The sequence below is a fragment of the Talpa occidentalis genome, unplaced genomic scaffold (genome assembly GCF_014898055.3).
Source record: "Talpa occidentalis isolate TD23 unplaced genomic scaffold, MPIMG_talOcc4v2.1 talOcc4.5, whole genome shotgun sequence".
Taxonomy (NCBI): domain Eukaryota; kingdom Metazoa; phylum Chordata; class Mammalia; order Eulipotyphla; family Talpidae; genus Talpa; species Talpa occidentalis.
The window spans coordinates 22,585,272-22,599,699 of NW_023604861.1; the positions used below are offsets into that span (position 1 = coordinate 22,585,272).

A 14,428-nucleotide genomic window follows, 5' to 3' on the forward strand; every position below is an offset into this window, starting at 1 on the left:
TGGTACCTAAAGCCAAGAAAATAATTTCAAAGCTAATGTAGCAGTAGGTTTTAGGATTGTACAATTTCACACTGATATGAGGTATGAGGGGAAGTGTGATGGAATGCAAGTATTTGCCACCAAAGGCAACTCATGTCATAACTACACTTAGAAAAGACAAAGCTAAAAGTGATATAGATCTTGAGGGAATTTTGTCATGAAGGTAAGAAGGTAAGCATCTTTTCTAACATCACACACCTCATCTCAAATGCCATCTTTCTGGTAAGATGGTATTTTTATCAGTAGAGACAAATAGGACTAAACAGATGGTTTGAGCAGGAAAGAAAATAACATTAAATGTTAAATAATTTTATAATGAATTATATATGCAACATGAAAATCTACGCGCGCGCGCGCACACACACACACCCCCAGGACAGTGATGTGTGTGCTCACATACAAAATGTAGTTGTTATTTCAATGTCCCTTTAAAGAACACAAATAAATCATTTCCTTTTCTGTAGTTAAACACAAAAGCAGAAATTTCTTTCTCACTCTAAACAAAGTATTTCTTATGCAATTTGCCAGGAGAGAGCTTTGGAAATGACAAGTGAAATCTAAGCCCACAGCATATGGTGATGGATTGTCAGCAAGCTGACTTTTGAACCATTTATGTCATATTGTAAATGAAATGGCTGCTTGACTGACTCTGAGATGGAAACCAGCTGTGTAATGATTGGTTACTCATTGCATTTTAATTATGACTTGCTATCCATAACACAGGATTAAAATTGTTATAAATGTTTGGTAATGAACTAAAAATAGATGGAAAATGTATTTTTCTTGGAAAAATTTTTGACATCAGCATGGAAAAAAGACCCACATGATAATGTTCTTCAGATATAGTCAATTAAAATATCAATTAACAGTGTGAACGTGATCTGTATTCACATTAAAGTATTTAAATTATAGGATTATTTTCTTCATTTCCAACATATCTCAACAGAAAATATTCAAATTGTCTAAGCTGTTTCACTGAGAAAGTAAAATTAGGCTTTTGTGAAAAGGGAGCAATTAAACTGAAATTTTAACAACCTGATATGTGTATTAAAGGCAGTGATAAATTGTATTGTAGATGTTTTTGCATTGCAGCCAAGATCTATTTTTATTTCATTTACAGGACTCTCATATAGCAATTTGATAGCTCCAAACAGTGAGCCAGTAGATACTTTTGGACGGATTTTTCCCCTTCTTTTATTTTTCAAATTATGAACTGACTTGTTAAGGAAACATTTAAAAGGAACTAAATTAAAGTTCAAAAAAATCTGAATATACCTCCTGGCTTCTCCCTCATTTTGTTGAGGATCACACAGAAAAGCCTTTCCATTTGCATTTAGATGTGACTCCTCAGAGAAATCTAGGTATACCCTGTCCTAGTTTGGAGAAATCATTTGCGTCTTTAGGTCTAACTTATTGTATGGAATGAATAAGCTCTTTCCTGAGTGAAAATATCACTAAAGTTAAATTTTCAGTGCTTTGTGTTTGTGTTTTCATTATTCATATAGAAGTCTCTTTATATTTGCATTACTACCGGCTTTCTTTGCAAACCCTCTTTAATTTGAAATGTCCCTAAGTTTTCCTTCCATTTTTTATGTAATCTATGTGACATCAAATGTTGACAAGTATACAAGGGTGGCTAAAGGCTATATTGGCTGGAACACACTTTGATGTTTTGTCCATTTTTCATTTTGCTTCAATGAATCATAGAACATTGGCCTCAAAGTGTGGGTCTGCTAGAATTAAAGAACTGCTTAAGCTGCCATTTTGGCTATGCAGTTCAGCCTTATCAGTACAAAGTCCATTAGGCCCAACCAATCAATTAACTACTGATCCTGCAGAGGTGCCTCTTAAGTTAAACAAGAACAAGATGCTTAATCTCCTGTGACAATGAGTATATGTCACGAGGCATGACCAGGAACGCCTGGGGAGCCGTTGACTGATATGTAACTTTGCGTGCAGAGAGACATCAGTGGAATGCCTTAACAAGATCTTGGGTACCAGAAGCAAAGGTCAGAAAGTCTGATTTTGGTCTTCAAACTTTGGGCCATAAAACTGGGCTGTAAATCTGAATTGGGTTCGCACACTCCTCTCCCCTAAAGTGCAGTTAACCTAAACATACATTCCTTTTTCCTAACTTTTTTCTCTTCATCCTTTTGCCCTGAGTAATTGACTGTATAATCCCTCCCTCAATAAAAAGGTGAGGTTCTACCTTCTTAATAGTATTCTGCCAGAATAGTTTGCTCCACAACTTCGTTACTGTGTCAGTGTGGCATTGCCTTGATGCAACATCAAAGGATATTAATAATGATATAGTTCACTTACTTATATTACAAATGAGAAGATACACTCAAGAGGTTTGATTGGCTTATCCAAGAAGATGCATAAACGTGTCAAGAAACTGACATGTCAGCTGAGAACCACAGTCAGTTTACCACTATCCTACAGCATCATTCTCCTGAAAGAGTTCTTTGCTAATAGAGTATCTCTTGGATTTAACCTGATGAGCCAAATTACTTTACTGATCCTTTCAAATCCTGTGAAAGTTTTGATATATGAATATTTGGACATATCTTTCCACAAAGTTTAATTGCATGATAAGATGACGGCCACCTGAAGTCAGCCCAAAGGGAACTAAAGCAATGGCTCTCATTATAATTCTCAGAACGTTACCTATAAAGCCACCGGTTCAGATAGGAATCCATAAATCGCCAGAACACAATGTCACGACTTTGAGGGGTGAGGCATTTACTTACATCACAGTCAGCTCTTGTCACAAAGAATAAAATGTATACCCACAGACATATGAGGGTGGACTTTGATGTAGGCCAAATGTCAAATTGCCATTGATGGACTGGATCTTCAATTCCACAAGATTTTAGTATATTGGTTCAACACTAGCTATTATCATTCAGCAGACATGGCCAAGTTCAAGCAAAATATTATACACTTATACATTCTAATATTTCTAGGGAAATACTAGAACTGAAACATTCTAGTATGTCATTCTGGATGATATTTTGTCCAGAAGTAATTTTTTAAAGATTTATTCATTTATACATACAAGAAGGGGGTACAGGCCAGAGTTGTGGGAGGTGAGAGGATTCACTAGAGACAGAGTGGGGAAGAGAACAGGCAGATCAACCGAAATACACTGCTGACGGGAGAAATGGGTTAGTCAGGAGAGGTCTGCTGTGCCATGTAGGTAGCTCCCTGGCCGAGGGATAGAACTCATGCTGCAGAGGCTGTGGAAGCTTCATAGGTTGCGTCTTAACCCCTTGCACCACCAGGGAGGCCCCAGAAGTAATTTCTTAACATTCAACATACTCCTCAGAAAGTGTAAAATAACAATAATAAGCCTATGTTCTTTTAAAATTTGATTTTGTGTAATGATTTTATTAGGTCATGGCACTCTGCCTTCCATTCTGTCAGTTTATGAAAAGTTATAGTCATAGAAGCAATGTTATTTTATCACCTTTCTTGTGAGAATATTTAATTTCCATTTAATATCTTACACTTTATTTTTTTTTACACTTTACTTTAAATAATGTCCAATGATACTTATGTCTATTGTTAAATAAACAAATGCTTTACTTCTAACATGACTGAAAATGCCATGCTTGTTTCTAAGATAAGTGATCAAATAATTCAATAAAATTAGTATGAATTCCCTCATTATTCTGTATCAACCATGGGAATCATTAGAATTTTGATAACTAATAATGAGTTATTTCTTTGTAGTATATAAGATCTGGGCACAAAATTCAAGTTTTATATATGGCATTCATAAGGATTTTTTGAATCTCTTTTAAATGGCTCATGTCAGCTTAAACCTTAGGCTGCTTTTTCATCATTTAATATTAATTACTGTAACTTGGAAATGTAGTGCTTCCAGAAATGACAGAAGATACCTTGCATTAGAAGACATAAAAAATAACTATTGAAATATAAATATAGGGCCCCGGTGGTGGCGCAGCAGGTTGAGCGCCCATGCTGTGAAGCTGTCCGCAGGCTCTGCAGCACAGGTTCGATTCCCAGCCAGCCAGGGAGAAAACCACATGGCGCAGTAGACCTCTCCTGCCTCTCCTGCTACTCCCCTCAGCAGTGTCTTTGGTCTGTCTGCCTGTTCTGTTCCCCGCTCTGTCTCTGGTGAATTCTCTCACCCTCCTGCACCTCTGGCTGTACCCCAGTTCTTGTATAAATAAATCTTTAAAAAATAAAAATATAAATATAAAAGTAATATAATACCAGAGAAGAAATTAAGATATTAAGCACAGTATAAGGAAAAAAATACAGACAAAAAAATTACTGACTACTCTTTAGTTTTTACTTTTACTATAGGGAAGGTGTAGAGCAATTCCATATTTAGGGCTCTCCCACACCAGTATCCTCAGAAATTTACACAATTGGACATATTTCTAAGCAACTATAGATTTGATATTACTGCCAGTACACATTAGTTTAAATGAATTACCAAGTGGAAATATCCAGGGTCAAATTCTTCTGCCTGAATGGAGGCTCTGGAACCTAAAAGATATGACTTGGGATTAAGCTATAGTCAAAGGGAGTGTTGTCATCCCTATCACCATGATGTGGCCTGGCTCCAAGGCTTATCTACCAATATCTGAGAAGAAAAAGGATCTAGAATCAGAGCCAGGAAGAACAGTTATTGATTTAAAGCATATTTCTATTCAAGAAGACATCATTCAAAGACTAGATTGGGGCCCTCCCTAGTGGCGGAAGGGGTTAAGTACAGTACTATGAAGCTATTCACAGCCATTGCAACATGAGTTTGATCCCCGGCCAGGGAGCTACCCACATGGCACAGCAGACCTCTCCTGTCTTGCCCACTGCCCCCCTCAGCAGTGTAATTCAGTCAGTCTTCCTGTTCTGCTCCCCACTCTGTCTCTGGTGAATCCTCTCATCTCCCATACCTCTGGGCTGTACCCCAGTTCTTGTATGCATAAAGAAGTAAATCTTCAAAAAAAAAAACTTCTAGTGTCCACATTTCAACATTTACTTGAAACTCTGGGTCAGCTTCATTTGCATATACATGCAAAGACAGCTATGTGCTGAGTAAAGATGTCTTTGAAAGCCATAATTTTAAAACACCCATTAAAGTCATTGTGTAATGTGAAATAATAAAAATCAAGCTACTCTTATAATATTCACAAAAATCCAGTCAAAATGGAATAACAATTTAGACATAACATGTGAAACCATAAAGCTCTAGAAGGAAACACATGGGAAAACATTCTTTACATTCAGCTTGGCAAGGATTCTTGGACTTGACACCACAAACACAGGCAACACAAGCGAAAAAGAACAAGTGTGGCTATAATACATAAAACTAAAAATTTTCTGCATTGGGAAGGAATCAACAAAATGAAAAGGCAACCTATGGAGTGGGAGAAAAAAAAATGGAAACCATATATTTGATAAGGTGCTAATATCCAAAATATACCCAAAACTCATACAACTCAACAGGAAAAAAAATAAGCTGATTTAAAATGGGGCAAAGAGAGTGCTCTCCTGCCCACATGAGACTATGCAGTTGCCTCTCCTTTTCTCCTTCCCTAATAAACCTGTCCTTTTTAAAATGTAAAAATAAATTAAATAAAAAATAAAAATGGGCAAAGAACCTGAATAGACATATTTCCAAAGAAGACACATAAATGGTCAAGTGTATGAGGAGCTGTTCAACATCAATAACTGCCAGAGAAACACAAATCAAAGTCACCATGAGATATCACCTCACACCTGTTATCAAAAAAAGTCAAAAGATAAGAGGTGTTAATGAGGATGTGGAGAAAAGAGAACTCCTGTGCATTATTTGTGGGGGTGTAAATTGACAGAACCATTATGGAAAACAGTATGAAGCTTCCTCAAAGAGTGAAAAATAGAACTATGATTGGCTCCAGCCATTCCACTTCTGACCTATTTCTCATATGGAGATTGAATGGATAAGTGGATAAAAGTGTACTTTGGCTAAATCCTGAAGCCTCAATAAGATGAAAAAGGTAGAGGAATGGAGGCAAAAGCAAAAGCACATATGAAAGTCTGAAAGCATAAAAGAGCACCAAGTATACAGCAGAGAAAATATTTCCATATGGAAATTCAATGCTCACTTCATTGTATATACTGAATTCAGAGCCATATGGCTCTGGATTGCTAGAAAGTGGCAGACAAATAGTTGGGAAAGCTAAGGATCATAAGACTCTGTTGGTTGCTGTCCTGTAGCTGTTCCTCCCTCTTTCCCTATAATAGAATGCTGAGTTTAGAAGTTCACCTGCATTTAACCAAGTGCTAGAGGGGGCAGCTTCGCTTCAAGCCTAGGAAGGAAGAGGTGGCCTGTTGCTTTAAAGCAAGCCAGGTGGGTACATTCCCCTTGTGCACACCGATAGACATGGGTATGTGATGTAGCACAGTCACATGCTTGCCACGAGAAGCAACTTCATTTATTTCTACCAATGAACCATTGCCAAGTAATTGGAATAATCATAGGCCCTTATTATTACCACATAGTAATAACTGTCTCTCATTGAGCATGTGCTATTCCAAGCACCATCACAAATGATTTCTACAGCTCAGGTATACAAAAGCCCTATAAGCAACATCTCTGTTGTGGTAAGAGTTCAAGATTACCTTAATTTCTAGGAGACTTATTTCAGTTTTCAGTAGCTAATCCATTTTGTTCGGTGGAATCAAGCATTCTTGACCTAAGTGGGGAAAAAGGGAAAGACCCATTTATCACATATAGTAGCTTAAGAATGAAATGGGAGGGCCTCCCCGGTGGCGCAGCAGTTGAGCGCTGGGTTGCAAAGCTGCCCGCAGCAGCCTCTGCAGTCCCGGTTCAATCCCTGGCTGCTCCCCGGCCACCGGAGAAGGGTCCCACATGGCGCGCAGACCTCTCCTGCCTCCCGCTGCTCCCCTCAGCAGTGTACTTCGGTGCTTCTGCCTGCTCTGCTCCCCGCTCTGGCTCTGGCGAATTCTCTCACCCTCCCATGCTTCTGACTGTACCCAGTGCTTGTATAAATAAATAAATAAATCTTAAAAAAAAAAAAAAAGAATGAAATGGGAAAGAGAGAGGATAAATCCCTTTCCTCATCTTGACCTTGATCACGAGAGAAAATGACCATCTATTCTTTCCCAGATAATGCAGAGTTGATTTTAAAGATGCCACTGCAGTAAAGGCTTCACTTTATAGCACGGTATTTCATTGCCCTGTACAGAGAAACCAGCATGGAGGAGATAAGTGTCAGAACACGATCTAAGCTCCTGACCCAGACTCAGAGTATTCTCTTTCCAGCAGCTCCACACAGCAAGTCTAGCTACTCAAGAGCCCCTCTCCGCATTATCTCATCTCAAATAAAGGGTTTATGGTACATTGGTTTTAACTACAGTCCAGCTGCCTCCTTGCACTTTCCAACCTGGTCAAGGTTTGTCCCAATTGAGTCTTAACTCTCCGTATTCCCCTGCCAGAAGGCTCTTCTTCAAGAAAATTACATGACTCATTTCTTCAAATTACTTAATGTTACACTCTAAAAGTAGTCTCTGTAGAAATTAGCAGTCCTGTCACTCTATTACCTGAAGCTGAATTAGTTTTCATGATGGCAAGTGTAGCTATGTGACACCATGTTGTTTCTCCATCTCACCCTAAATAGAACGTGAATTCCTGAGTGCCAGAGTTTGTCATTTTCTTCCTTATTTCATCAGTGCCCAGAAGAGCTTGGCACAAAAGTGCCACTCAATAAATATTGTTGCACAAGAAAATAATTCTTATTTTTTATAGAGATAACATGTATTAAGATTAAAAAATTGAGTTTTAACTGATTAATATTTATTTTAATTCATTGACATGATCAGTGATGTTTTCATGAACCCATTTATTTGCAAGATGTGTATGATAGTATTTCATTCATCATGTGATTTTTAGTTTTCCTCTAATAATAAACCAACTACTTGATACAACTTGATGATGATAATTGCCAAAATGATCTAAAAAATGAACCAAATATTATATGCTCTGTATTTTCTTTATCAGTGTGTCCATGCTTCTTAAATTCACAAAGTTGATTGTAGAAATCAGGTAATTGGGATTCACATGCTTCTTGAAAGCCCCTCTAGCATTCCTCCTACTCCCCTACATGCTAGGCTGCTGCTGGCAATTCTAAAGTTTAAAGAAGAGAGTTGCTCCCAAAAACATCTGACTTTACTCTAGCAATGATTGGGCACTGGTTCTTCTGCACTTACTAAGACTGTTTCTTAGGGGAAAATGGGTTTCTTCAGACCCCACTCCCTGGTTATGGGGGTCTCTCACTGCAGGCATATGAAGACTAAGTCTTTCCTGGTTGGATGGTCATCCCAGCCTCTACTTTCCTTGGTCTTCTCCTCACAAGATGGCACCTACATTTTTGAGATCCTATTCCCCCCACAAACAGCCTTCTAGAAGCCTCTTTTGAATCACTCTTGCTTCAGCCTTCACAATAAACAGACAGCTACAGCCTCTGATTGTTAAGCTTTGTCAGTATTAGAGCCAGTTTTCTTGCTGTATAGACTTCATACAACATGAACAAAACAGTCTGAGTGCGTTCCTGGAAGCCCTGTCCAAATACACACCTAGGGAAAATGTAATAGAGCTTAGATTTCTCAAAATCTCTGGAATCTTATTTCCCCTCACTGCTTCTTCAGGCCCCATTGAAACTGCACCTGCCTTGAAATTGCACTCTTATTCATTCTGAGTAATACCACGAGGATCTACTCATAGCAAAGCTTTAGTGAGTCATGCAGACTTTGTTCTAAATTTTGTAGGGGTGGCAGAGGCGATATTGAAGTCACACCACTGACAGCAACCAACTCAACTTACATTGTACACAAGAACTTTCTTTACCCTGCAAAGCAATTCATGTTTCTCTGACTCCTCTTTCTTAAGTTGCCTACACAAGACCAAAATTTCTCAGTACAACAAAGGCCATTTCTATAAAAATTGTCTAGCCTTGAAAAAGAGCAGTCATTTATAAATATCAGTCTCATGCATAAATGTGTATGTAATGTGTAAACTTGAAAGCAGTACATGATAGATTTATTTGTATTTTAATTTGAATAATACTGAAAATGCAAAAAAGTTGGAAGTTACAAAGTCATCAGTACTTCATTATACTTGTAAACATGTGTGAGCACAAATACACACTAAATAGGAAGCAAATGTCAACCTTAACTCTTTCTACAGCTTATATATGATCACTTTAACTGTTTGGTGTGTTGTCAAGTATTTTGTTGATGTTGCGATACCATTGGTATATGACATTGTATATGATATACAGGTATAGAATCACACACCTGAGATGTACTATACCACACCCACCTCCAAGGCACTGTAAGTCCTCCACTAAGCCCACTGTGCTCCCTCCTTGGTCAGATTTCTAGGGTTTGTTACTGGTTTTATTTTATCTGACACCATTTTCTCTACTATATTCCACATATACATGACACTATCTGGTATTTTCTTTTGCCTTCTGACTTAATTCACTCAGCATAATCCCTCCATGTCCCATCCATGTTGTCACAAATGACAAGTTTATCTATGTTTATAGCTGAGTACTATTCCATTATGTATATATACCATGTCTTCCTCACCTATTCATCTGTCTTCGGGCACTTAGATTGTTCCCATAGTTTATTGCCAAGTACTTTTTCATCAAATGCAGACATTAAAAATGCTTGTGTGGCTTATCTACAAAAATAATCATATGAACCACATGGCCTGTAATTTTTTTTTTTTTTCCATTAACAATATAGCACCAGGGCCTCCCCGGTGGCGCAGCGGTTGAGCACTGGGTTGCGAAGCTGCCTGCAGCCTCTGCAGCGCCGGTTCAATCTCTGGCTGCTCCTCGGCCACTGGAGGAGGGTCCCACAGACCTCTCCTGCTGCTCGCTGCTCCCCTCAGCAGTGTACTTTGGTCCTTCTGCCTGCTCTGCTCCCCGCTCTGGCTCTGGCGAATTCTCTTACCCTCCCACGCTTCTGACTGTACCCTGTGCTTGTATAAATAAATAAATAAAATCTTAAAAAAAAAAAAGAAAAAAATTTATTAAAAAAAAAAAACAACAACAATATAACACCAATATCTTTCTGGCCAGCTTTCATGCCTACAAAGTATTCCTTTTCATGAGAGTTGCCTAACTGATGTAGGCTCCCCTTGCTGAGCCTCTCTCCACTCTTCACAGTTTTTCAAGTCTTTGGCAGCTTCTCATCTGTAGTGATCATGTCTTTTTCAAAATATTTTGACTTCTTGTCTTCATTTTTCCACATGAACTTTAGAATAAATTTTGAAAGGTCAAAGGAAAACAAATGTTCCACTGCGATTGGCATCAGAGGAAATGTAGATATTAATCTGAGGGTGAATTAGTGTGTTAAAAATATTGCCTCTTCATCCAGAAACATGTCACACTTTTGCATTCTTTCATGTTAGGTTGTTTATTTAATTTTATGTTGGGTGCCCAATAAAGTTTTGTGGGTTTTATCATAAATGTCAGATATAAGCAGTGATACGTAGGTGCTAATGCATCACAAATCACTTATAGTCTAATTTCCAGATTTTTTTAAAAAAAACAACAAAAATGTTGACTATGTTCCTCATTTTCCAAAATTTTCAGCTATTTACATTTTAATAGCTTCAAAATGGTGTTGGTTTGTTTTCATTGTCAATATTTTATTCAGTGATTCAAATAATGTAAGTATTTTCCCCCCTAGAGGCTTACAGAGCTACTAAAATTTTGAATGAAATGCATCATCTAATATATTTATTTTTCCCCTGAATTAAGTCAACACATAGTTTGCTTGTCAATGTTATAAGTCCTACACACTGCTTTTAAATTAAAACTTCATAAGGAAATATTCATGCAAAGTAAATCAGGGTGCTGCTAAAAAGTGGTGCTGTTTTTTTAAAAAATTATGTGTTTTCCATTGTTTTTCATAATAAATGCTTGATTACATATATGGAAGAAGCTGGCTATTCATTTCTTCATTTTATAACAGGGTTTTTTCCACTGGGCTTTTTTCTTGGTCTCTGGATTGATACTACGGGAAATTTCTCTGAAGCCATGTTCACTAGAGCAGAAAGAGGAAAGTACAAGTTTAAATTTAGTTTTTTCTTCTTGGAAGGATCCCACCCTCAGAAATACACATAACCTAGATAATTATATCAGATAGGTGTCTGAAATATTCTAATATCCTAGATGATTATTTCAGATAATTTTTATCACAATATTTTATATTCATATGGAATATTTATTTTTAATACTCCTAGGAATATTGTCTCACAGAACAGCTAGTTCTGTGCCACTGTTTATGCTCCTTTCAACCACCAATTCAGGATACAAAGTTATGAAAGAAATTTGACTTTCATATGAAATGATAAGCCATACACAGATGCTGGGAATTCTAGTGCATAAACTTAGAATTAGTATTTAGTTTTAAATTAGTATTTAGTATTAAATTAGTATTTACTATTAAAATTGCCTATTAGCCACATTTTGATGGAACAACAAAACCCTCCCTACTGGTTTTAACAGGAAAGAATTTAATGGTGGGAATTGGATACTTAAAATGCTACTCATATGTCTGGGGAGTAAAGATCAAAGTGTGCCACTGCTGATTTTAGGAAATCAGGAAGTATGGAGATTCAGGAAAGAGTTGCTGAAACTCTCAGTTGCCTGAAGTACTAACACAGGTGATTCACTCGAGAACTCACCCAGAAGATGCTGCCAATCATATGCATACAATCAAACTTCTCAACTATTGCTGCCAAAAGAGAAAAAAATAGAATTCACCTATCATTCAAATCTCTTGACTGATTCTCTTGTTGGAATTAAACTCAAATTCTGCAGCAAAGGAGTCTGGGAAATGTAATTTTCAGGTTCAAAAGATGAGATATAGAGAGTATCATAGAGGGCAGGATTGGTACTCACTATCTACAGACAACATTTCAGCAAAAATATTTATTATCATGATTTCTGAGATCATAGAGTCCCTCAGGAGATCTATAGCACACATACTTATTTCAGATTTGTCAGTACTATATTTTTAAATTGTTTTAAACTCATATGAATGCCCTCATTCCCTACTTACAAAATCTTACATTAATACTTCGAACTCAACAGGCAGTCCCTGTTGGCATTACCCTTTAGACTTAGGAAATGGTGTAAAGTAACCCTTTGAGATCTGACCCAGACGAGCGGATTCATATCCTCTCTACTTTTATTCACTTCTATTAGAGCAGTTATAAAAGTTGGCCAGCACTTCCCTTAGCAACAAACCAAATTAATACAGCCTTGTTTCTCTTGAGTCACATTTCTATACAAAAAGATTAACATGATTTCAAATGTGGCTAGGTGGTTTTGGATAACTGAAACTCAGTCAGTTTTATTGAATCACTCATGGAATTCATTAGAAGCTTATAGAGTGCTCTCTATCTTTAAAGGCTTAATTTGATTATTCACAGATGGACTTCATGCAATTTTCAAAATATATTATCGTCTCCATTTCAATGAGCCTGGAAGTTTGTGTAGTCTTGGCTGGGTTCCAATAACATCATTCTGAGTGACTTTGAGAATCAAGACCAAAAAACATTGGGCAGCAAAATTCTATTTATAACTCCTAATTTTCAGCTTCATACTCCTATAAAATAACTTCATATGAATTCTAAATATTGTTAATATCGAAATCTCTGCTATAATCAAAAAACCTTGTGCCAGAATTATTTTTTCTCTTTTGTAAATAAGAAAGGGTAACTAATAATTTAGACAAATTGTTAGCATGGAAAATCCAGAACTGCTGACATGAACTAAAAAGAAAAAAAGTTACAAGTTAATGTTACTCTACTTTGAGTAATTTAAAGAAAACTCCCTATTTAATTATCAATTATTCAGTTTTTAATTTCCTGAACTTGGTTATACACAAGAATATATTCTGTCTCTAGGTAGATTTTATGGTCACAACTATGATCTCATTAAAAACTGTATAATAGAATATTAATAATGTCCAAAATCACATCTACTTTAGTAATATGCAAAGCATATTTCAAAAGAATATATTCTGATCCCATTTTTATTAAAAGGTAAAAGGATGAATTGAATTCTTAGAAAACTGTTAGTTATCTCTGGACAGTCATATTATGATTGAGTCTAAGATTTCTATATGTTTTCTGCATTTTCCTATATAATTTTGTGATAAAATATATTTTATTTTCAAATAAAATATCATGACTTCACTTGGAAGTTTTCCCTGAAAGGTCAAATGATCGTCTCCCCTTAAATTTACAGAAATACAACTAATTTTTCACAAAATTACAATGACATGTCTATAGAGGGAATAATCTTTCTGACAAATCTTGCTGTAATAATTGTGTATATGTAAGCCAGAAAGAATACTTTTTATCCACTTGCGAGCATGAATTGCCTGATATAGATGTATCTTATCATTTTTTGTTCTTATTTTCCACCTTTCTTATTCCTTAAAAGCAGCTTTACGGAGATAAAATTAACACACAGCTCAGCGAGGTGCCCAGATCACTCAGGGAGGTGCCCGGGTCGCTCAGCGAGGTGCCCAGGTCCAGGTCTTCACCTTTTCTGCCAGGCTGTAATAGTAGCAAAATCAGGAACAGTTTCAGTTGCTCAGTTACTTGTAAAGCCTCCAAACTTTTCCTCTCTGAGGTTGACTGCTGGAAGCTTCCCCATGATAGAATTCTGGAAGATCAGCATGGTGGGGCAGAAATCGCTGACCCCAGAATCCCTGATGATCCGATAACATTGAAATCCAGAACACTGGATCCCCAGGGCTATGTCTGCAGTCCCTTGTATTTCTTATAAGAGTTTCCACACCCCCCACCCCATACTTTGCTCACATTTTCCCTGTGGCTATCCATCCTCACTAGCACTCCACACCAGGGGGTGCCACCTATAACAGTGTTTGGTTTCAGGTACCACTTACAAAACCACACTGCTTCTTCAAAACATTCATCAGGGGCTCCCTGATGGTGCAAGGGGTTAAGATGCAGCAATATGAAGCTCTTTGCAGCCATTGCAACACGAGTTCATTTCAATCCCTGCCAGGAATGTCATCCACATGGTGCAGCAGACCTTTCCTTTCTCCCCCTGCTGCTCCCCTAAGCAATGTATTTCAGTAGACCCACCTATTCGCTCCCCACTCTGTCTCTGGTGAATCCTCTCACGCCCTGCATCTCTGGCCTGTACCCCAGCTCTTGTATGCATAAATAAATAAATAAGTCTTAAAAAAAAAAAACACATTCTTCAGAACAACATGAATAATTAAAAGTAAATAGACTGTGAGCTCTGTGAGGGGAGGCTTACCTCTCTACTCCCAGGGTCTGAGTTTC

General features: G+C 37.3%; 1 long non-coding RNA gene across 1 annotated transcript; it reads right to left on the bottom strand.

Moving 5' to 3' along the window:
- Positions 1 to 11,125: 11,125 nt before the first annotated feature.
- LOC129146925 (uncharacterized) lies at positions 11,126 to 14,428 on the bottom strand. Its single transcript, XR_008554307.1, has 4 exons — positions 14,403 to 14,428; positions 13,582 to 13,669; positions 11,786 to 11,835; positions 11,126 to 11,142 (listed from the first exon to the last, which is right to left on the bottom strand). It is a non-coding gene; the product is annotated as an uncharacterized LOC129146925 (long non-coding RNA).